The sequence below is a fragment of the Carettochelys insculpta genome, chromosome 24 (assembly GCF_033958435.1).
Source record: "Carettochelys insculpta isolate YL-2023 chromosome 24, ASM3395843v1, whole genome shotgun sequence".
NCBI lineage: Eukaryota > Metazoa > Chordata > Testudines > Carettochelyidae > Carettochelys > Carettochelys insculpta.
Window position 1 is genome coordinate 16,782,573 of NC_134160.1, and position 24,850 is coordinate 16,807,422.

A 24,850-nucleotide genomic window follows, 5' to 3' on the forward strand; every position below is an offset into this window, starting at 1 on the left:
CGCGATCCGTCGATAGAAGTTTTGTCAGAAGGTATCTTCCGACAAAACCGTCTGTCGACAAATTCCTGTAATCTAGATACAGCTGAAGAGTAGGCTTCATTACCACTATGGAACCGAAGATATTTAGGACCATGATGTTCACGCAAAATGTTAGTAAACAGAGATTTTGTTGTTTGTGTATTTGAATTACCTGATGGTTAGATAGCAATTGGATCCCATACATTGTTTTGAACACAACTTCATCAATATATTTGTGCAGCCTTTGCAGTTTTCCTTTTTAATTTGTTGGCTAAAAAATGCCTGTTCACTCTGGTTACTGGATGAAGCATATATTACCTATTACATATATTCCTGTGGAATGTATTCTATACCATTTAATCAGGCAGTCACACTTGTTAATTAATGCATGGTGTTCCATTCTTAGACTGTCAGACTGTACTGTAACCAGTGGGCTATTGTGCCCCTTTTAGATCCTGTTTATTTTCCTTTGTCCCCACATTATGCATTGTATTATTTTGTTGAGTTTTTAAATTATTATTGTTTTCTCCGTCAGAGGCTTTTATTTAAATTGCCATGGTTATTCTTGTCAGCCCTATTGCTTCAATGCCTCTGCAGTGTATTATACATTTTTCCTGCATGAATTAACAAAACAAAATAAGTTCATAATTTTACAGTGAGTTTATTACTTAGAATTGCATTGATAGCCTTTGGCGCACCACATCTAAACAAATCGGTGCCTGGAATCAACCTGCAGCTAGTCCCTATGGGATCAGGTACAGTATGCTGTGTATCCCTACTGAGGTCTGCCACAAATCTCACACCCCAGAGTTTTTGGGGAACAATCTTTATATAATGCTAGGAGTCTGTCTAATAAGATGGGTGAACTGGAGGACCTCATATCAAAGGAGGAAGTTGACATAATAGGCATCTCAGAAACATGGTGGAATGAGGACAATCAGTGGGACACTATCATACCGGGATATAAATTATATCGGAAAGACAGAACAGGTCGTGCGGGTGGCGGAGTGGTACTATATGTGAAGGATAATATAGAATCAAATGAAGTAAAAATCCTAAAGGAATCAAAATGTTCCATAGAATCATTATGGATAACAATTCATTCCTCTAATATGAATATGGCATTAGGAATATATTACCGACCACCTAACCAGGACAGTGATAGTGATGCTGAAATGTTAAGGGAGATTAGAGAGGCTATCAAAATAAAAAACACAGTAATAATAGAAGATTTCAATTATCCCCATATTGATTGGGTGCATGTCACCTCAGGACGGGATTCAGAGATTAAATTTCTTGATGCCTTAAATGACTGCTTCTTGGAGCAGCTAGTACAGGAACCCACAAGGGGAGAGTCAATTATCGATCTAGTCTTGACTGGAACGCAGGATCTGGTCCAAGAGGTAACTGTTACTGGACCGCTTGGAAATAGTGACCACAATATAATAACTTTTAATATTCCTGTGTTGGGAAGAACACCGCAGCGGTCAAACACTCTGGCATTTAATTTCAAAAAGGGGAATTACACTAAAATGAGGAAGCTAGTTAAACAGAAACTAAAAGGTAGAGTAATTAAACTAAAATCCCTGGAAGCTGCATGGAAACTGTTTAAAGACACCATACTAGAGGCCCAACTTAAATGTATACCCCAAATAAAAAAACACAGTAAGAGACCTAACAAAGAACCACCATGGCTAAATAGCCATGTTAAAAAGGCAGTGAGAGAGAAAAGGGCAGCTTTTAAAAAGTGGAAGTCAAATCCTAGTGAGGAAAATAGAAAGGAACATAAACACTCCCAAATTAAGTGTCATAATGTAGTAAGAAAAGCCAAAAAAGATTTTGAGGAACAGCTAGCCAAAAATTCAAAAAACGATAGTAAAATGTTTTTTAAATACATTAGAAGCAGGAAGCCCGCTAAAAAAGCAGTGGGGCCCTTGGACGATAAAGATATAAAAGGAGCGATCAAGGAAGACAGTGCCATTGCGGAGCGATTAAATGATTTCTTTGCTTCAGTCTTCACGGCTGAGGATGTTACAGAGGTTCCTAAATCTGAGCCAGCCTTTTTAGGTGACAAATCTGAGGAACTCACTCAGATTGAAGTGACATTAGAGGAGGTTTTGGAGTTAATTGATAAGCTGAATAGTAACAAGTCTCCAGGACCGGATGGCATTCACCCAAGGGTTCTGAAAGAACTCAAATGTGAAATTGCGGAGTTATTAACAGTGGTTTGTAACCTATCCTTTAAATCCACTTTGGTACCAAATGACTGGAAGACGGCCAATATAACACCAATATTTAAAAAAGGCTCTAGAGGAGACCCTGGCAATTATAGACCGATAAGTTTAACATCAGTACCAGGCAAATTAGTAGAAACACTTGTAAAGAATAAAATTGCAAGGCACGTAGAAGAGCACGAATTGTTGGGCAAAAGTCAGCATGGTTTCTGCAGAGGGAAGTCGTGTCTAACTAATCTATTAGAATTCTTTGAAGGGGTTAATAAACATGCGGACAAGGGGCACCCAGTGGACATAATATACCTAGATTTCCAGAAAGCCTTTGACATGGTCCCACACCAAAGGCTTTTATGTAAATTAGGTGGTCATGGGATAGGAGGAAAGATTCTTTCATGGATCGGGAATTGGTTAAAAGACAGAAAACAAAGGGTGGGAATAAATGGTAAATTTTCACAATGGAAGAGGGTAACTAGTGGTGTTCCCCAGGGGTCAGTCCTGGGACCGATCCTGTTCAACTTGTTCATCAATGATCTAGAAAATGAGGTAAGCAGTGAGGTGGCAAAGTTTGCAGATGACACCAAGTTGTTCAGGACAGTCAAAAGCAAAAGGGATTGTGAAGAACTACAAAAAGATGTCAGCAAACTGAGTGATTGGGCAGCAAAATGGCAAATGAAATTTAATGTGGGTAAGTGTAAGGTAATGCATGTTGGAAAAAATAACCCAAATTACACGTACTACATGATGGGGTCAAATTTAGCTACGACAGATCAGGAAAGGGATCTTGGAGTTAGAGTGGATAGTTCTCTGAAGACATCCACGCAGTGTGCAGCGGCAGTTAATAAGGCAAATAGGATGTTAGGAATTATTAAAAAAGGGATCGATAATAAGACAAAAGATATCATACTTCCCTTATATAAAACTATAGTACGCCCACATCTCGAGTACTGCGTGCAGATGTGGTCTCCTCACCTCAAAAAAGATATATTGGCATTAGAAAAGATTCAGAAAAGGGTGACTAAGATGATTAGGGGCTTGGAACGGGTCCCATATGGGGAGAGGCTAGAGAGACTGGGACTTTTCAGTTTGGAAAAGAGGCGATTGAGGGGCGATATGATAGAGGTATTTAAATCATGAATGGTGTGGAGAAAGTGAATATAGAAAAATTATTTACCTTTTCCCATAATACAAGAACTAGGGGACACCAAATGAAATTGATGGGTAGTAGGTTCAAAACTAATAAAAGGAAATTTTTCTTCACACAGCGCACAGTCAACCTGTGGAACTCCTTGCCCGAGGAGGCTGTGAAGGCCAGGACTCTATTAGGGTTTAAAAAAGAGCTTGATAAATTTTTGCAGGTTAGGTCCATAAATGGCTATTAGCCAGGGATAAAGTATGGTGCACTAGCCTTCATAACAAGGGCAGGAGATGGATGGCAGGAGATAAATCACTTGATCATTGTCTTCTGTTCTCCTTCTCTGGGGCACCTGGCGTTGGCCACCGTCGGCAGATGGGATGCTGGGCTGGATGGACCTTTGGTCTGACCCAGTATGGCCATTCTTATGTTCTTATGTTCTTATGTTCAGTCTACCTCTCCCACTGATTCTCTCCCATCTGCCTCAGTTAGACAGACTGACTTGCTCTGAAGGTTTGTCTACCCTTGTCTGCACTCTATCAGTATGTGAGTTCTAAAGCACACTAATATGTTGTGCGTTTGTCCCTGCTGGTGTGCTTTAACTTGGTGCTGTTAGGATAAGTTTACACACACACCCTTTCAAAATACCTCAGCTCTCAAGTAGAGGGGCAACTGCCAGGCTGTAAAGTGGAGAGTATAGTTTCAGTCTTGTTCAGTCCTTGATCTGTCTGCTGAGACAGCTAAGGAGGTTGAGAATAGTGGTGCTTGTTTGCTTGATTTGCATACCTGGCAATTAACATTTAGAATCTCCAAACAATGGGCATTACCAACCTTAGCTGCACATGAACTGGCAACTGTAAAGTGGTAAGACTGTCTGCCTTTACTGATCCTCTGACCCATTCAGTCACCCTTGATTGATGATACTTTGAAAACCTGTGTATTGTTTCCAGTAATCTGTTATTGGGACAACTGGTTATTCTCCCCATAGGCCACTGGAGGTTCTCCTACTTGCTGCGCATCTGACTGTATGAGTGACTTAGGAAAAATAATGTGAACTCTTTGTGCCTCAGTTTCTCCATTTGCAAAATCCAATAAATAAAACTCACCCATTTTTGTAAAGGGTTTAGGGCTCTCGGTTGATAGGGAGGTGTGATGTGTTGTCCTTGTTTATTATCTCAGTATCTGAGTGCCCAGACTCAAGTATATATAGGTAGTCCTTCGTGTCTGACAATGACGTCTTGACCTTGCACAAGCTTCTTGGTTGTGGACCCGCATGTGGCTGAGGAGTCCAAGCTTTGAACGGCATGGGTGTTCACTGTGGGGGCAAGGGAATTGTTTTGGCTCTGTTGGTGTGGCTGCTGCTGTTGCTTTCTTCCTCTCACGAGCATCAACGAGACATATGCGTCGCTGCTCTTCAAAGATGTCATACGCGTGTCGTATGAGAGCACGCCAGCCTGTTCTGTCTTTTGCATGCTGCTCTAGCTGATCTGGTTTTAAACCAGCATGAATAATGTTGGCCTTCATGCAGTCTTTATATCTCTTGCGAGGTCTACCTTGATGCCTTTTGCCCTGGGAGAGTTCACCGTAGAGGAGATGCTTAGGGATTCTCGACTCCTCCATTTGTGTGACGTGCCCTGTCCAGCGAAGCTGGGCTTTCAGAATCATGGCTTCAATGCTCTGTCCTTGTTTATTATCTGAGTGCCTAGACTCAAGTAATCAAATACAAACAATAAGACCTGGTTTGTAACCTGGGGATGTTTTGCTTTCTTTTGCTGGCACCATACGTGACAGCAGCTTTTTCTGAGCCTCTGGGAAGTAGAATATATCCTCTTACTCGGCAGTGTTCTGAAGATGCATCTGCCACTTTCCCTTTTCAGTGAGACTGTTTACAAGGTTCCAAATGTTTGCTTCTATGTAAAAGGAGCCTGAGAGAAGCTAAAAGAAAGATCATATAAAGTAGTGGTTTCAGTGATGTCTTCATTGTGACCATATTAAGAAAATATTCGTGTCTGGGCAGTGATAGCCGTTAGATGTTGCAAAACCTGAGGACAGGTTAAAAGTGCATATAAGATATAGCAAGCACAGGACAATCTTAGCTCTGCAAATGCTGAGGGGCCTTCCATCTACTGAAATGCCAATATGAATCCAGACTGAAATTCAACCTAATTCTTCCCCAGGAATAGCACAGCAATGCTGAGGAGCCATTGCACATAAAGCATCACAACCAGGAGCTCTAATTTCTGTCATAAGCTAATCAGTATTCAGCTTGGTCAAAACTTGAATGGGAGGCATCTGGGGAAGTCACTAGGTTGCTGAAGGGCGGTCTGGATAGCTCAGTGGGAAGCATTCTATATCAGCTGTGCTGAGGAAGGTGCCAAGCTTTGGATGAGGTGTAAAGGAGAGATCTGTATCCCAGGTGGTGATTAAAGCTCTGCTGGCCGTTTACATAGGGGAGGACTGTGAACCAGGCCATCTTCTAATCTGGGTACACTCGTTCCTCGTTCCTCGTTAAATGAGTACTTCGCTTATGAGTACTTGCTTAAATGAGGGACACATTTACTTACTGTAGTTCACTCTGAGTGAACTCCCCCCGCTAATACGAGGCTAATCCCCTCCCCCTGGTTCCAACCTGCCCTAGTCTGACCCCCCTGCCAGCCCCACAGTCCCTACCTGCGGCAGCCTGACCCCCGCTAATACGAGGCTAATCCCCTCCCCCTGGTTCCAACCTGCCCTAGTCTGACCCCCCTGCCAGCCCCACAGTCCCTACCTGCAGCAGCCTGACCCCCCCCCCACCTCTGCCAGCCCCGCAGTAGCCTGACCCCCACCCTCTGCCAGCCCCATGGCAGCCTGACCCCTCCTCCCCGCTGACCCCACAGCAGTCTGGCCCCATGGCAGTCTGGTCCGCCCCCTGCAGCAATGTGATCCTGCACCTCTGCCAGCCCCATGGCAGCCTGACCCCCTCCCCAGCTGCCAGCCCTGCAGACCAGCCCTATGGCAGCCGGACCCCTGTGCCAGCCCCATGGCCCCAACCTGCGGCAGCCTTAACACCCCCCAACCCCTGCTGGCCCTGAAGACTAGCCCCATGGCAGCCTGATCCCCGCCTCTCCTCCCCGCCAGCCTGGTAGACCTAACCTTCCACAGCCTGACCCCACCCCTCAGCCACACCACACGCCCAACCTTCAGCAGCCTGAACCCTCAGCCACTCCACGGACCCAGCCGGCCACCAAGTTTTAACTCTCCCTTCCACTCATGGCCCTAAACTGCCCCCAGCCTTTAACCTTTTCCAGCCCCCATACCCAAGGTTCACTTACATTTCAGAAGCAGTGCCACCTGCTGCCACTCCTTTGTTGAGCTCTAGGACCAAAAGAGAGACTCTTAACGTGTATTTTAATGAGAATTTAGTGCCCCCTTACAAGTTTTCACCTACGAGCACAAAGTTGGGAACCAGTTGTGCTCGTAGAGCGAGGGATGAGTGTATATTCTACTTGCTGAAACTCAAAGTTGTTATGTGATGTTTCACTTTCAAAGGGTGGGATTGTCCAAGGGGCCTGACAGTGTTACTGATAAGTACAAGTGCCAATGATCTTCATGGAGGTGCTTTTCAAAATACCACCCCACAGCTTTAGTGAACCCAAACACCATGTTCCATTCCTGATTGCGGTGTTTCATTGGGTGTCAGCTGAGTCTTCCTCTAGTGCAGTGCTTCTCAAATTTATCTGATCACCTACTAGTGGCACTAAATCGAACCCTGGAATATCGACCTTCAGCACGTCGATCTTCCTATATGTTAGGTCTCAATAGGGATAGCAATTACCTTACACTCTACAAGGACAATTTCCCTGTCTTTGATATTTGTAGTGATTTCAGGGAAGTCACTTAACTTAACAGGCACTTTCAGTAAGTAATTTTCTTCCTGCTCTTCCCCACCCTTTGCTCCCCTCCTTCTGTCCCATGTAGCTGATTTGCCAGTTTTCATTTCATTTTTTTCCTATCTTTCTGTTAAACTCTCATTGTGTCAGTTTACTTACAGCAGAATTTCCAGATCGGAAGAAGTGGGTCTGTCCCACAAAAGTTCATCACCCAATAAATCATTTTGTTAGTCTTTAAAGTGCTATGTGACTGCTGGTTTGTTTTGTTAGGATACAGACTAACATGGCTATCTCTCTGTGACTAGAAGTGTACTAAAAGGTGTGCTGTAATCGACTCCCCTACTCTTCCTATGGTTTCTCCCTCAAATACATTCTGGTGCCCCCTCTGCCTCTGACCCAGGGTGTTGGCCACCCAGTTTGAAAACCTCTATTCAAATGTGCAAATTGCTTTGAGATCCTTCAGAATTAAAGGAACCATGTAAATACATTATATTATTAATACCAAGCATTTGCCATAGTGAAGCATCAGCTGGAGTATTTGCAATATACATACTTGGTGGATGAAACATTACAAATGATGTCAGTTGACAGTCTTACTGTTTACAGACTTCAGGTGGTCTCTGGATCTTAAACAAACCCATTGTACAGTTAAAAAAAAAAGCAGTGTAAAAAGTCACTTATGGCTATCAGAAGTGTCATGTCTTGCATCCTGGCTGACCTGCATTGTCTGTTTAGGCACATGCAATTTTAAAAATATTAAACCTTTCCAAGGAAAAGCACTTGCAAGCCACTACTTTGGTATTATTGTTTCCCAAATGTGCTCCATTCAAACGCCTGTGTTTTCAGAATGGTGCCTTGTTCAAATTGAAAAGGACCTGCAAGCCTTTAAACACAGCATGTGTCCAAACTGTGGAAGAGTCTCTTTGAGCAGATGCAGTATTTTTAAAAAAAAAAAAAGGAAATGCTGGAAAGTATGTACTGTGAAAGGGCAACAGGCAAATGTTGGTATTCTCAAACAGAGACTTTCTGATTACACATGGGCTCTGTTAGTGGTGTTTCTTGTCACTCAGTGGAAGACTGATATGCTTGTGTATACGTGTGCTTGAGAGGATGTTAACAGAGCTGCTTGAGTGCACACTCTGTACACATCTTACATAGTGGCCGTAGCCCTTGGTCAGCGCCCTAATGGTCCTCAGTGAACCAGGTAGGGCCAGCCTTTCTCTGAAACGCTATGCTGAAAGAGAAGTGTCATGTGACTCTCTTGACCTCATGGGAGGTGGGGCGGGCGGGGTAAGAGAAAAGAATCTAAACAAAAGGTGGTAATGAAGTTTTGGCGGTAGTTTCAGGTGTCATTTTATTTAAATTCTCATCTGCATGTTCAGAGGCAGAAGAATCAAAGTGCTCTCTTTCCTCCTTACTGCACACCTCTTACCTGTAGAGTGGCTATTTTGTTATACAAGAGTATCCTTAGACTTTGTCTAGAATTTTAGTAACTGTCTGATTCCTAATGCTTCAATGGGGCCATGAGCAGGTGTATTGAAATTGCAGGGTTGGGGCCTTGCTCACTTTTGTCAGGACCTTTCATTCTAAGGGTTTTCCGCTTTATTGCTGGAGATGAACACGCCTGTTAGAACAGACATTACATTGTGAAACCGAAACCAGCCACAGTCTGGAAAAGTCTGTCTGTCACATCATCCTTAATAAAGCTGATTGAACGGATTGCTCTGAACTTTCCAGATACACCAAGGAAGATTTGTATATGCTGAACACTCAGATGCCCTAATGCTCAGTTGATTTCAGTGGAGCAGAACTATATAGGATCCAGCCAAAACCATGTTGTGCTGAGATCTGGTCATATCTCACAAGCTAACTTGGTCACAGACTTGGATGGGGGAGGCCTGACCCTGCTCTCAGGCTAGCATTTGAATCAGTCAGAAAACAGGAAGTGCTTGGTGCATTATGCATTAATATGTACTGGTCTCTATAACTGTGACAAGGTGACATCATGTCCTATTTAATCTATGTAAAACTTGCCTGGGAACCAGATTAAGTAGTTATTTGGATGTACCATTATCTGATTAGCAAAATACTGATTGATGGGCAGTGAACATGCTGAACGTCTGGCCCTGTAGATGTCGTAGTGCAGGGGTGCACAAAGTTTAGGGACATGACATTTTGTAAGGGGAGTGCAGGGTATCGGCTTCTGCTGTGTCACCAGCCCTTGGGTTCCTCTGTCAGGCTTCTGTTGCTGTATCCCCATTGAATGCCCTCCCCACCACTGCTGGGCCACTCAGGGAAGGGGGGTGGGTGCACCTGTGGCACCTGCTCCACGGCTGGGCTGGGCTGGGCTGGGCTGGGTGGAGGGGATGTCCTGGGCTGGGGGAGTCCTGGCACTTGGGGGTCCCCCCTGTGGTGCCACAGCCAGCCTGGCCTCACAGTGCTTCTCCCCTCCTCTAGGAGGAGCTGCTGCTTGCCCAGTGCCTGAGCCCCCCAGCCAGCCGCCCAGCTGAGGAGTGTGCCCGCCCTGTGCTAGGCGGAAGCAGAGGGGGTACAGAGGCCCTGAGACAAGCGGTGGGGGCAGCTGGCGATTTCCCAGCTTGATGAAGTACCCTCGTGGGGTCCCTTCTGGGTTCCTTCGCCTGAGCACCCCTTCTCCCTTCAGGGCACCCCCTTCCCAAGCATTCCACCTCCTTTTGGAGCATCCCTACCATCCCTTCCTGTGGTCGTCCCACAGGTTGAGGGGACCCCCCGGTTAATTGCAGGGATGAAAACGGGGGCGTGACCTAAAAAAGTTTGCTCACTCCTGTTGTAGTGCATGGCATGTGGAGAACTTCTGTCTCAAAGCAGTTCTAGGCTCCCTGGTCTGTTTTAGCTGGCAGTTCAAAACCTCTGCAGTATCTAAGCAGCTTCTAGGATACACACATACGCACTTTATAGAACTGGAAGGGACCTCAGGAGGTCATTGAGTCCCCTGCCTCTGCCGTCTTGGCAGGAGCAAGCACCAACCCTTCCCCTCCACTTGCTCTAGATCCCTAAATGGCTCGCTCTAGGATTGAACTCACAACCCTGGGTTTAGCAGACCAATGCTCAAACTGATTTCTTTAGGCAACATCTTTATCATAGATTCAGAGATGACAAGGGTCGGAAGAGACCTCAGGGGTCAGCTAGTCCAACCCCCTTATCAAAGCAGGACTGATATTATGTAATGATATGTTACTTTTGCATGTGCTGGCTGTTGCATGTTTTTTCTTTTTCTTTTTCTGGCCTGTGGACTGAGTGTGCAGGTAAAGAACTTACTACCCTACTTTCTATAGTTCAGAACAAAGAGTTATAGTTAAAACAACAACAACAACAATCTTTAGTCTTAAAAAGAGGAGCAGGGGCAGAATTTGGCATATTCAGGGGAGACTAGAAGCAACTAAAATCATTTTGAGTGAACATTCTTTCTTTACCAGGAGCTGTGAATAAAATAATAGTTTGACTTTGCTCCATGGTGCCTTTTACCAAGAAATGGGACGGTAGTCTACAAGCATGAACTCAATCTCATAACCATATTATCAACTAAGCATACAAAGGGGGAACTGAGGCACCAAGCAGCACAGGGACCATAGATGAAGAGTTTGACATAGGAAGGCTAATTGCTTGTCTGGGTGTGCAGCTGGAACACTGGAGGGAGAGGAAGGGTGAGTTTCTATCAAGGTGCAAAGATGAATAAAGGTTTCTATAGGATGCTCATCTGTTCCGTAGAAGAGGTACACTTGGCTTTGATTTGCTGGAATCCACAGATCTGAGAAGCTGGAGACAGGAGAAGAGGATATTGGAGAGAGGAGGGAGGAGATGAGGAGCTCCCAAAGAGAGGGAATTGGTCCACTATCCCTACCTTCCTCTCCCTTCTCCACTGTGTCTATGGTTTGGGTGTGCAAGGAGGTTTGGAGCCTGCGCTGGGGAACACCTTCAGCAGAGAAGCTGGAATCGTACACATGGAAGTGTTGCAGTAAGAGCAGTGTGGTGAGCAAGACATGAGAAATCCATTCTTCCTCTTCTCTGTGCTGATTAGGCCTCAGTTGGAGCATTGTGTCCAGTTCTGGACATCACATTTCAGGACAGATGTGGAAAAATTGGAGAAGGTCCAGAGAAGAGCAACAAGAGAGTAGCAGTGTGACAATGTAGTCGCAGTGTAACAGATAATGGAGGGTTTCCTCCTCACCTCATTATTACCTTGCATTTTCTATACACTAAGCAGCCTAAGCCTCTTATCTGCCCCATGCTCTGAGCCTATGCAAATATCACTGATGAAAGCAAAAGATTCTCATTATAGCACAAATCTCTTCTTTAAGCATGGCCTGTGGCCTCTCTCATTCTGAGCTCCAGCAAGAGAAAGCAGCATCCTCTGAGAGGAGAAGGGCAGGACTGTATGCCCTGCAAACAACAGCCAGTAGATGCTCTTGCTCACACCCAAGGAGGCCATCAATACCACTGTCTGGGTCAGTTCTGCAGCTGGTTTTGTTCATCTTTATTAATGATGTGGATGAGAGAATGGATTGTAGCCTTGGAAAATTGGCCGATGACACTACAGTAGCGGGAGAGGTAGATATGCTGAAGGTCGGGGATAGGCTGCAAAGTGACCTAGACAAATTGAAAGATTGGGCCAAGAGAAATCTGATGAGGTTTAACAAGGACAAGTGCAGAGTTCTGGACTTAGGACATAAGAGTCCCAAACACTGCTACAGGTTGGGGACCGACTGGCAAAATAGTACTAGGTGCTGTACGAACATTGCCCTGAAATACCAGCCGAGTCTCAGCTTGCTCCTGTGCGTAGAACATACTCCCTTCGTATCTAATAGCTCTGGGTCCTTTCACGTTCTTCCTGTTTGTAGACACATCTCACCCTGCAGGGTGAATTCCATTGACTGTTACTGTGCTCCTGTTGGGATATTGAAGTGCCGAGACTGTAGTGGATCATCTCTCGGTCGGGGCTACCTGCATGGAATTTTAAAAGGAAGGGAGCAGGATGCTGAGACAGCCCTGCAGTCAGATCCATGGGAGCATACTTATGCATGCAGGTTTTGCTGAACAGAAAAATGCAGAACAAAAAGTTCAAAGATCTGGACGGGAATGCATTTCAGTGAGGTAGAAACTGTTTTTCCTTTTCAGTGTGACTGTGCTCTGTCTCTTTGAGCAATGTTAGCTCTCCACAGCTGTTCCAGATATGGTGAGGAAGGAGGGGCTCAGAATATGAGAACTGCTTTAAAATTCTCCATTTCCAATAGCTGCTCATCTTAAGGGTTGGCGTTAATTTTCATTCTGCACAAGTTAGACTCGAGTTTGTTGATGCTCCATACAGCAGGCAGGTTTGTTGGTCACCGATTCCACATTGGCGGAAATCAGTAGGCAGACCAGGGGTCATATGCAGACCACCAAACAGTTTTGCATGGACCCCAAAATCTTTTTGTTTACTTATTATGATTATTATTGGTAGTTTTTATCGTTGTTTTCTCTGGAGTCTGAACCTTGATAATACCTTGACCAAGAAATTTGGGCCTTGCTAAAAATATTTCACTACACCTGATTTACCTGATCACAGACCTTGCAGCCTGCCCTGATCCCCATCCAAGACTCTCTAGGAGTAATCGTTGGCAGAATGCAGAGCGTACAGGGCCATCCCATGCGTTCGCAGCATATCTGCCTTCATTGTACAGGCTTTGGTATAATACCAGAACCTGCACATGGTGGTTTGGAAACAAGCTGGAATATTGTTTGTATGACTAATACATTTTCTTAGAAAATCATTTTCTTAAAAAGCACTTTTCTTGACATGTTTGAATGGCAGCCCTTCCTGGGAACTGTCACATTTTTCTTATGTGTTATTTTGCAAATTATTAGCAACAATCACATGCCAAATGTATACATTTACCAGGCTGATGGAGCACTCTGAGCTGATTGGTACAAACATAATTATTAACTAATGAGCAGCCTCCACTTTTTGTCCCAGCTGGTTTTCAATTAAACTTAAATCTGAAGTGCAGCTGCTCATTCAAGGGAACTTTTTTATTCCTTTTAAAGGTACAGGTTGAACCTCTCCCTCATCTGGCACCCTCGGAACCAGACCCAGGCAGAATGAGAGAATTTACTGGACTGCAGGAGGTCAATATTGTCTAGCACATTATCAACACTTCCACTGCTTACTGGGCTCTTAGAAGGCATTTAGAGGTAAATTACAGCTACATAACAGCACAGAGCACTGAGAAGCAGGGCTGGTGCTTGTAGACAAACTTTATGGGATGATGGGCAACTTGGGCACGCCCACGATAAGTGGTTTTCTGGCTAACTAAAATCATGCCAGATTATGGATGTTGCTGGATGAGAGAATTCTGGATTAGAGAGGGTTGAAGGGCTAAACCCTGTATCTTAAAATGAGAAGGAATGTCTATTAAACTCTTATTGTCAGTCATACTTAATTTTCTAACTAATCTTTTTGATTTTGAACTGTAGCAATAGGTCTACATGGGCAGCCTCTGTCGACAGAGAAATCTGGACAGTACCTTTATCGACAGATGGCATTTACAAATAAAAGCAGATCAAAAGGGGAATCCGCTCTGTCGACAGAGAGCAGCCACGCTGCCCTGCCTTCTCTCAGCAGAATGGCTGACCAGAAGTTCTGCAACCAGGGCGGCCTGGCAACTGGAAGCCCTCTCTGTCGACAGAACTGTCTACGCAGGCACTCTGTCAACAAAACACTGTCAACAGAGGCACCGTTCCTGATCGGGAACAGGGATAACGCTGCTGACTGAAGAGCTGAGTTTTATCGACAAACTCATGACAGAGTGCTTTAGCTGAGTAGATGCTTGGCGAGTTCTGTTGACAGAAGCTGCCCGTGTAGACATGGCCTAGGTGAATTTGTTGGAGTGTGTGACTAAAGTTTTGTTATGGGGAAAAATACACCATGGTATTCAATTTAGAAAAGTTGCCATTATGTTCTTGTCTAACCAATTTATGGCTGCATACTTATGGATACCCTGGATAATCAGCAGAGACTGAATCCGGAACAATATAAAAGCACAAGCTCTTAGCATTTGGGTGAAAGAGTTAACATTCTTGGCCTTTTGGCTAAGATCAAGTGCTTGTTACTGCTGTAACCATCTCTGCCCAGCGGATGACTTATATGAGTTTCATTTCTTATCCTGTGCAATTTGGCTGTTAATTGGTTGTAAACATTCGCTCAATAAAGCTCCTTAGTCTGTTTTTATCAGTTTAATATCTGATATGTTCTCTATCTGAGAACTTCATATTAAATGCATTTTTGGAACAGGGAGCTCCGTCCGCTCCATGCATCAGCCTGGTATTGCACTATCTCTGGGAGGGGAAAACAAAACCAAAACACAAAACAAAAACAAAACAATCAAAAAACTCCAAACCAAACAAAGCAAAAAAGCAGTCCAGTGGCACTTTAAAGACTAACAAAATAATCTATTAGGTGGTGAGCTTTCATGGGATAGACCCACTTCTTCAGACCATACTCATACCAGACTAGTATGTAGACTAACACGGCTATCTCTCTGTTAGTATCCAAACCAAACAGAAAGTAAATATCAAATTGTTATAGTTACTGGGACCAGCCACTAGAGGAAGACACAATCACATGCACTAAGCCAGTGAATTACATTAGTATGGCTCAAAATGGGCCCAGATATCTAATTTAAAATGGGCATAAATGTAACCCTCATGGAGGAATGGGAATTAATACATTTTGCAGGGGGCTGAAGTTTATAAGCCCTCAATGACATTGCCAGCGGGTCTTGACTTTGACTGACTGGTAGCTAGCTTGTTAGACATTAACTATCTTCAGTTTTGACAGCTGTAACTGGCTGTGCATGGGCATCATTGTTACTGAGACGTAAATTGCCTCACTTCTGACATCTATCCAATCTCTCCTTGATGATGTATCTTCTCTCTTTCTCAGCTCCGATGCTTGGCTTCAGGAGACCTCAGCAGTATCCCCTGGGATCAAGGAAAAAGAAAAAGATAGTCTACAGTTGTTATTATGCTGCATTCTGCTGGCAACTGCATGACACACAGTAGCATCAGGGATAAAACTCAGATTCTTCTGCTCTCAAAGCAGGTAGAGGAGGATCTGTGTTAGCTGACACAGCTCTCAGGACACACAGCTAAGCAGTTCTGATTCTGTTCTGTGGAGGGCGGTAGTGTATAACACAGAGAGAGAGAGAGAGAGACTAATATATATACTTTCATAGATACATTAGTAAAGAATAACACATGCGACTATCCCTTTAAGAGGAGTAATAAATAAAGTGTCTCTCGTATTTTGCTGCTTCAGTGCATTTGTGATTCATCCTATTGTACGGACAGAACTCTGCAGGTGTCCCAGAATGGAGATAATTTGTGTGTGTGAAATTTCATAAAAAAATTAAGATTTTAAAGTACTCTGGGAAACACAGTGCAGAATCTGTAAGTGCAAACATGAGAAGTTTTAACATTAATCCAAAACAAGCGAGTCAAACTCCAAGTGAGTAAGATTTGGCAGGGCTGATGCCAGGTATGACACTGAAACTCCTTTGCTAGTTTTTGCCCTCCTGACTCAAGGTTTTCCCTGTTATCTCTAACCCCAGAAGGGCCCCAGGAAGCCTCAGATGATTCCCTCCCATTCAGTGTTCTCTGTAAGCTGAGTGCTTGAGGGCCATCCAGGAGAGATTCAGGTGCCACCCAGCTGGTTACCAGAGTGCCCACAGCTCCCACACAGCTGGCAGTCTGTGTTTCTATGGATGGTGCACATCCTCATGTGCCTTGGTGCACAGAACAAAATTTGTTCCACCCACAGATTAAAAAGATTAGCGGGAATGCAGCTCCCACTGTATCCTGGCTGCAGCCATTACCTCCAAGGTTGTACTGGATGAGACAGGGGCCTGTTTAGTGTCAGTCAAGGTGGCTTCATGTAAGGGCCCCTAACGGAGGGCAGTGGAGCAAATTTAAAAACAAAAAACAAACCACACACACATAATAAATCACATGAATCTAGTGCCTAGATGATCCCAGGCTGATCTGGCCCCATAACATCAGTAACCCATGTGAGTAAAGGACCCCACCTGGCCATCCTCTCATCCACTCCCAGATGTCTAAAAATCACATCGAGTCTTGCTGTATATCTGGAAGCATTTCAAGCCCCCACTGTGGCACACTAAGGGAGGGAGATGAGTTCCCAATTAGATGAGCCTGCAGGAGTCCACATCAAGGAAACCTGAGTTCAAGTGCTACTCCCTTGGTGAAATGGCACAAATTCAGCATCCTGCATGTCAGTGCACATGTTGTTGTCTCCTGGCGTAATATCCAACACTGTCTGCATTCTGCTGCCTTGTTTCCTTCCTTGTTTGTGCACTAGCCTCATAGCCCTGCCAGCCCAGCCCTGGAAACAGGCCGTGTTTGTTACTGCAACTTCGCCTGCTGCCTTATGCTTTTGCAGCTGCAGGAAGCAACACTTTGTAGGAGCGGAGTGAAGAGGGGCTATTTCAGCATAATTGTTTCAGCTTTTTCTTTCCCTAATTGCTCTGGAAACTGATATTTTCTTTGTGAACATAAGAACAGCCAGACTGGGTCAGACCAACAGTCTGTCTGGTCCAGTGTTCTGTCTTCAACAAACATCCATAAAATGACCAAATCCTCCCCTCTCACCTTATCCCAGATTCTGGCCATCAGAGATTTAGGGACACACACAACACAGGACTGCGTTCCTGGGCACCTTGAGAAACAGCCATTGATGGACCTGTCCTCTATCAATGCAAGGAATTGTTTCTTGAACTCACACCTAGTTTTGTCTTTCATGACATCCCTGGCAATGAGTTCCCCAGGTTGGCTGCACTATTTGAAGAAATACTTCCTTTTGTTTGTTTTAAACCTGCCTGTTAATTTCAGTGGGTGACCCCCTGGTTCTTGCATTATGCAAAGGGGTGTAAAATAACTCTTCTTTATTCAGGGTATTCTCACCATTCATGATTTTGCAGCCTTCATCCTGTCCCCTCTTAATCCTCTCTTTTCTAAGCTGAACAGTTCAAGTCTTTTTAATCTCTACTTGAGTAAGCCATTCCATAGGTGTATGGGTTGTCCAGGGAGGGGTAGCACGTCTGGTGTGGGGACTTGTCTTGTCTCTCTGGGGGCAGTTCATGGACCTTTGGTTCCCCGCTTCCCCCCCGGCACCCAGCTCTCACCTGTGGCTCCAAGAAGCTGTAGCATGCAGCGGCCGCACCCTGATAAACTGCTTCGATAGGCGGGCTAAGCCAGGCGAGGGTAGCTGGCAGATCTGAAACCTGTGGTGAGATAGGGATTGCCTATCCCAGCATGCAAAGTCGGTCCCGGTGGATTGGGTGGATGAGATCAACAGCAAGATCCAACAACCAGGAAGGCGGTTCTGCAATGCTCTGTGGAGAGCAAAGGGCATGACAAGGCACCAAAGATGGCATGGCCATCCACTGCAGCCTAGAAAGTCCCAGCTGTGACAAATGTTCGTACCACTGGAACCAGGCTTCTGAGGTCGAGAGGGTTGAACTGCCCCTGTGAAACGGCTTTTCCACTTTAAACATTCTCCCGCACAGGTTCTTCACACATTCTCATTACTACGTCATCGTTGGACACGACGGACTACCTACATACCCCTTATCATTTGCTCTTTTCTGTACCTTTGAAAATTCTCGTACATCTTTTTTGAGGCAGAAATTACCAAATCTGCCCACCATATTCAAGGCCTGGGCATATCACAGATTTACTTGGACACACTAGGATAGTTTCTGTCTTCTTATCCCTTTCATTCCTAAGGATTCCCAACATTCTGTTCCCTTTTTTGACTGCCACTGCACAGAATGAATGTTTTCTGAGAAATATCCATGATGACTCCAAATTCTCTTTCTTGAGTGGTACCTGCTAACTTAGTCCCCATCATTTCTAGGTATAGTTGGGATTGTGTTTTCCAATGTGCATTCCTTAGCATTTATCAGCAGTGAATTTCATCTGCAGTTTTGCTGCCCAGACACCCAATTTTGTGTGACCTTTCTGTAACTCTTGGCAGTCTGTTTGGGATTTAATCTATACCGCCAGTAAAGCGTTGCCAATAAGAGGTCAAAATTACCAGGCCACCCTCCACAAACCAGTACAACGTAGGCGGCAGTGATATGTCCAGTAAAACCACTAGCGAAGCTCAGAGCCTACCTCAGGTCTGAGGTCAAGTGGCCACCTTTATGGGAAGGTGGGAATTGTGTCCATGGCTGTTCTGCTGAGAATGCCATTCTTACTGGCAATCACTTGGTACTTTTTGTGTCTTAGACACAGAGTTAAAATCCCTGGTTAGGCCATGCCAGCTGAATGGAGCTCACAAGCCTGAATCAGCTGGTCTGGGCCAGCCGTGGACATCTCACTGGTGAGAGATGCTCTGAAAGACTGATTCTCCATTGCCAGGCACTTCATGCCATCGTCCACCAATGCAAAATGAACATCAGATGGTTCCATCATGGGTTCAGTAGCACTCCATTCCAACTTTGCACAGGTGTAACTGACAGTACCTGGTGCAGACAAATGAAAATCAGGACCTTACAGCTTTCCTGGCTGGGACCACACACTTAGATGGTAACTTTAGGGGCTGGGCCTGGCTTTGACCTCTGGCCTTGAGGCGAAAGATTTCCATAACTTGTAACTTATCTGCCCAGGCATCAAATCCCAACCACTCAGAACAATTTAAGGTGGGGGAAATACTGGACGTGAAGATACTTGACATTTTATTTAAAGTGTCCTAGATGCTATCACGTGCAACTGTGGACTGGACCCAGTTTCGGAAGGAAACACTGTTCATTAAATTTGCAAGTTGGTATTTTTTCAGAAGAGAAAAAGGTCTGAGAGTGGTTTGCTACAGTTTATTTGACCTAGTTAAGAAAAATATCAAGTTGCCTCAGGCAAGTCATTGATGTACATGTACTTCCTCCTGCCTGTAGCATGCTGCAGAGAAAGTTGGCTGTAGACAGGTGAAGATGCTCACTTTCACCATTTACAGGAACTCTGCTCAAACTGCAGCTGCCTTGTGGTATAGTCATAGCTAGAACTGACGTTCAAAAGGAGAGGCAGCAAATCTGCAAGAGAACCCCATGACTAGAGACTTCAACATTTACCTGCGATGGTGTGAAATGTTCCCTTTTGCTTCCTCTTTGGCAGAAGCTATGGGTCTCTCAACAGTATTTTTATGCTTAATTTTGGAGCTGGATTCAAGCATTGCCTCTTGGGCTGAGGTCCTTTGTGTCAAACAGCACAGCATGGACAAAACAAGTTTGTCACTCATAGTCCCACCCATGTACCTCAGCCCTCACCTGCAGGGCAGTGAGCAATGAAACCTCCATGACCCACACACCTCTCATTCTCTCTGCTGTGACGGTGAAAGGGACCAATCGTGGCAGTGCTGTGAGTCAACTACTCACCGGCGACCTTCATTCCTACTTGACTGGGGGTATCTCATCATGTCCTTTCCCAGACCCCACCTGCCTCTCCTTGAAGGGGTATGTTGTATCGCTCTTCAGAAACACCACGTTACTGGAGTGAAGGGAGGAGGAATAACTTGTTTTTACATATCATTATACCCTGCACTACATTCTGGAAGATTCAGCTGGTTTTGGTCTAGGAATCAAAACCCAGTTGGTGGCAAACATTCTCTTACTACTTGAGCCTCACTTTTCTGAAACACCTTGTTACTGAGACACGAATCTATTTTGGGTAACACTGTAAATTCCCGCATCTGTGCAAAACTCTGCAAACATTATCGACATGCCATCTCCAGCAATGTCATTTACACAACATGGGTTGTTACGAAGATTGAAAACAGCCCCCAGGAAAGTTGTTTTCGCTTGTGGCAGAGCAGGTGAAAACTGAAACTGGCAAATCCCAAACTCAAATCACTCAGTGGCCTCATTGTCCTGAGTGCATCTTGGCTTCAGTAGTTTATAAGGTAACATTTAAAAGAAACATGAATAACGTTATTATGGGAGATGTGGCAGCATTGTGAAGATAAAAATCTTATTTGAGGAGTCAAAACTGGGGTCATTTGGGCAGGTTTGGTTTTGCATAGATGATGTGCTTTGCAGATTTCTGAGGAACAGCTCTCTCTTGAGCTGGGAGCCAGGTGAATGCAAGAATCAAGGAGACAAGTGAAACTGAGCGCAACCTTGGCAAGCATGCAGAGAATTCACTGAAGAGCTTTGCTGAACTGAGCTGGGTTTTTGTTTGGCAATGTGGAAACCACACACAACCTGGCAGGGCTTGGTGGAGTCCAGAGTGAAGTAAACTCCCCTGTGGTTATTTATAGCTGCAGAAACCGTCAAAAATAAATTTTAAAATGAGACACAAGAAAGAAGCAAATGAGAAATACCTTCTGGACTGCGATTCTAACTGGTGCATGTGAGCTGTGTACATATGTGTGTAGAGCACTTGTAAGTCTGCCCAGGAAGATAGGGCTTTGACTACTGCAGTCTTGGGCTTAGTCTCGTGAAGTCATTCGTTAATGGTTCCAATGTAGTGCACCAGCATTTGAGCACCTATTGAAATAGGAGAGGGAGCAATTTTGTACAGCTGAGCTGGTGTCTGAAGAGGAGTTTCCATTTTTCCCAAGTACTCTGTGTCAGAGGGACTGACTGACTGTCTGTGTAGGAAGGCACTAAGGAGAAAAAACAACAGGAACAAGAATGTTATTGACGTGTAATCAAAAGAAAATGGAAGGAGTAGGGTTTTTTAATCCAGTTTTTAATATCGGATCATTACGTCCCTTCCTCTGAGAGACTAGTCAACCTGCAGCATAAGTCCAAGTGTTTTGTCCTAGTGTGGGCTTAAAGCATTCAGGCAATGCAGATTCAGCCATTTCTGTTTGGGGACTATTAGTGCAACACACCTCGTTGAAGGAGATTTCCATGATAGCCCAAATTTTCTTTTGTTTTAATTTCATCCTGTGAATCCGCAGGCCCAGGCACAGTGGGTGCATCATGGTGGGTAAGTCTTGGAGGGGTTGCCATGTTCATCTATTTCAGCAGAACCAGTGAGGAGTCCTGTGGCACCTTAAAGACTAACACATTAATTTTGGAATCAACTTTTGTGGGCTGAAGCACTCAGATACACCAGTTGAGAGCTGTATGAAGGCTTATGTCACTGGCACATTGCTGATTACTATTGCCACTTAAATCAAATTGGGGGAGGGATAGCTCAGTGGTTTGAGTGTTGGCCTGCTAAACCCAGGCTTGTGAGTTCAGCCCTTGAGGGGGGCATGTAGGGATCTGGGGCAAATAGATTTAATAAAAAATAGTAGGGGGCTGGTGCTTGGGCCTGCCAAGAGAACAGGGGACTGGACTCAAGGACCTCCCAGGGTCCCTTTCAGCTCTATGAGTTTTTTTTAATTTATTTTTCATATTTATACTTGTCTCACAACACCTCCTAAGCAGCTCATCTCCCTCCAGGGGACTTACGCTCTTCAGATACTTGTGGGTGATTATTCTAGCACCCAGAGTACTTAGGGACCTGATATTGGGTGTGCAGAATTCCCCCAGTGCCAGCGTTCTATTTTTTTCCATCCATGAGCAGAGTAAATTTTATCATGTGCACCAAGGCATGTGCACAAGTGCACCTCCAGTGGAAACACCTGTGGGTGGCTGTGTATGATCATCTGGGCAGCACCTGAATCTCTTCTGGGCAGCTGCCCAAGCACTCAGCTTGCAGGGACCCTGCCCAGTGCCAGTCAAAGTCAGTGTGCATTGAGGTGCACAGGATGCTGGAAGGGACCGAGCCGCTAGAACTTGCAATACCATCTGTTGGTGGAGAAGTAGCAGTGAACCCAATGCCTCCTGATTGGTGGATTCAGGAAAAAGGGCCCTTGTGGAGTGGGGAGGGAAATGAGGGATATTTATCTTCAAATAATTTGTTTTGATTAGTTCAAGTGAAGCCGCTGGAGAGCATGCGATTATTCTTCCTAGTCACTTTAATTTATGGTGTTCTTGATGAATGTCATCACTCTAACAATAATTGCCCTAGTCTGCAAAGCCCTTGGGGGGCGGGGGGAGGGTTAATGGGGTTGAATGTAACAGGAGATGAAACTCCAGCTTAGTTTAAGTTAGTTTCAGGCCTAGTGCTTTTGAGTGAACATTGAGTGATCCTGTGTTAGCACTTGGCTTAATGTGCCTGAGACTGACGGAGAAAGGACCTGGATTCTTGTAGACGTGGTTTTACTGGAGAATTCTCCACTGATATCAGTGACTGCTTGAATCTGCACTCATTTGTTTGCTGCCATTCAGCTCCTCTTGGACTGTACCGTTTTTAGGGGCTGTTTGCAAGTCTGTCTCCTCCTTCGCTCTGCAGGCTGCTGTTAGGCATGGATCACTCATGCACTTGATTGAGATTGCCATTGAGAACACAGCTAGTGAGGGAGAAAGCCAGGATCAAGAGTGAGGGGTAGCAGGGGAGTCAGAGAGTACATTGTACTAGGGAGGGATGGTACTTAGATGCTGAATGGGCCAGCAACAGAGGGACAGACTCCAGGAGAGATGGGTGACTATGAGAAAAGGGGACAGACAAATGTATTAGGGTAGAGTGGTGAGAAGAGAGATGCAACGAGTGAGAAGGAGACCAAGGTGGAGAGAGAGATTGCCCTGATAACAGCCAGCATAAACTCATCAAAGCTACAGGAGACAGCTGAGGGGCAAGGAAGACAGACTTGAGAAACTGGAGCAAACATGGGGCTTTAAGGAGTCTGCTAGAGTGTTGTAAATAAACAGAGTAATGCCAAAAATGTGTCAGTCCACTGAGATGCACCAAAGTTCCAGGCACCGCGTGCCCTGCAACAGTGTGCAGGGAAATTCCCCTCCCCCATCCAGAAAGTGTTCTTTGTGAATGTGACATCAAAGTGAATGTCAGGCAAGGCGGTCTGGAGAGAATAGACAGTAATAGATGGCCAGTGTCTGTGAGGAGCCTCACACAGGGCATGGGAGGTCCAGAGGAGAAAGGATTTGGGGAAGGAAGAGGCTCTGGATCTCTAGAGTACCATTTAGCAAGATAGCTAAATGGCTGTACCATTCACATGACTTTTTTCCATAGTGTTACTCTTCTCGGAGACCCAGTTAGTGAGATCTGCCTAGATTCTCTCTTGGCCATTGAAAACATCAGTAGAGTCTCTCTGGGAGCAAGGTGATGCTGAGTTCTCACTGCCACTCTGGGCTATCTGGCACAGTGCAGAACAGCTTTGTCTTCAGTTGTAGCTGAAGTGGGGTCGCCAACTCTGACTGCTGTTCCAGGAGGGCTGTTCCCAAGCATGACACAAAACAGCCCAATAAAATCTCCAGGATTAGTTTTAATAGTCGCTGGGAGATTGATGCTGATTCTGGGAGACTCTGAGCAAATCTTGGAGGCTTGGCAACTGGGCCAGTTATGAAGTTGGAGTAATCAATGCAAGAGGCCTGGTTGAGACTTCTGACCAAAGTGCATGTCCTCACTGTGCTGTGCCGAGCACAGTCAGTCCGTATACTGGGACAAAGCCTTGACTTTTTTTTACGCCTAGGCTGTCAGCAAGGAGTGTGATTTTCTTACTTGTGGACACATGCTTGGGCCAGCTCCCCTTGTGCTAGCATGGTTGTAAGGGGAGTAGTGTAGCGGAGGTAGTGTGGCTAGTGAGCCTGGCCCAGCGCACACAGAACACTAGAGGAGCCACTGCCTCAGTCGCTCGTCTTTGTTCTTGGTCGTGTACAATGAATGGGGGAGAGGAAACACACTTTCTTCTGCTGGACACTAGTGAGTACGCATGTGGCATGGCTCACTCACACCTCTGTTGCCTTTGCATGGGCTACTGTATCCGCACTGCTCAGTTCCAAAGCAACCATGTTGACTGTGGTCAGGGAGTACGCAGATTCAGAGCCTCCTCCCCAAGGCAGGTCCTGTCCATGGGGTCTCCTGCAGAGTTACAGCTGTTCCCCCACAGTAGCTGTCCTGGCAGAGGGCAGTGCCAGTACGTGGCCAGTTCTGCCTCACCAACAGTTTCCATTGGATAGGAGAGTAGGACTGATTTTTGACACCTGGCTGTGCCAGCTCGAGTGATCGTGGCCCAACAGATTACAACAGTAGAGAAGAAACTGTCTCGGCCTCTCAGCTCCGTTTTTGCTGATATGCAGTGAACAGAAGAGAGGTACCGCACTTTCTTCAGCCTGTAGGGAGTTCTGTGCTCCACCCTGATAGCCAGTGAAGAAGATTTCTCTGAAGAGCAATGAATTGAGACCCATACAGAATTCTTGATAAAAGAAGCTGAAAATCCAAGCAGAATGTACCATTGTTTTGGGGGGTTTTAAATGACAGGTACAGCAGTTCAGCTGAGTTGAAATGAACTCCCACTGAACTGTGTGCGTAGGCTCAGCTGAAATGCCTATTTCATTCAAACCCTTATGTCTGAAAAGAAATGTATTATGTAAAGGCAGTGGGAGGGAGGAAGCAGAGAGATTATTGAAGCTCTGTGCCTTTACTGGCTTTGATTGGGAGAGAACCGCAAGCCATCCAGGTATATTAGAAAGAGGAGGAAGAGAATTTCCCTCGTA

The 24,850-nt window shown here is 45.2% G+C and overlaps 1 protein-coding gene and 1 pseudogene across 3 annotated transcripts in view; both read left to right on the forward strand.

Moving 5' to 3' along the window:
• Nucleotides 1–24,850, forward strand: part of HIVEP3 (HIVEP zinc finger 3) — a 460,559-nt gene that overhangs the window by 63,780 nt on the left and 371,929 nt on the right. The gene's annotated exons all lie outside the window — the stretch shown is intronic.
• On the forward strand, nucleotides 14,468–14,626 carry LOC142001445 (U2 spliceosomal RNA; annotated as a pseudogene).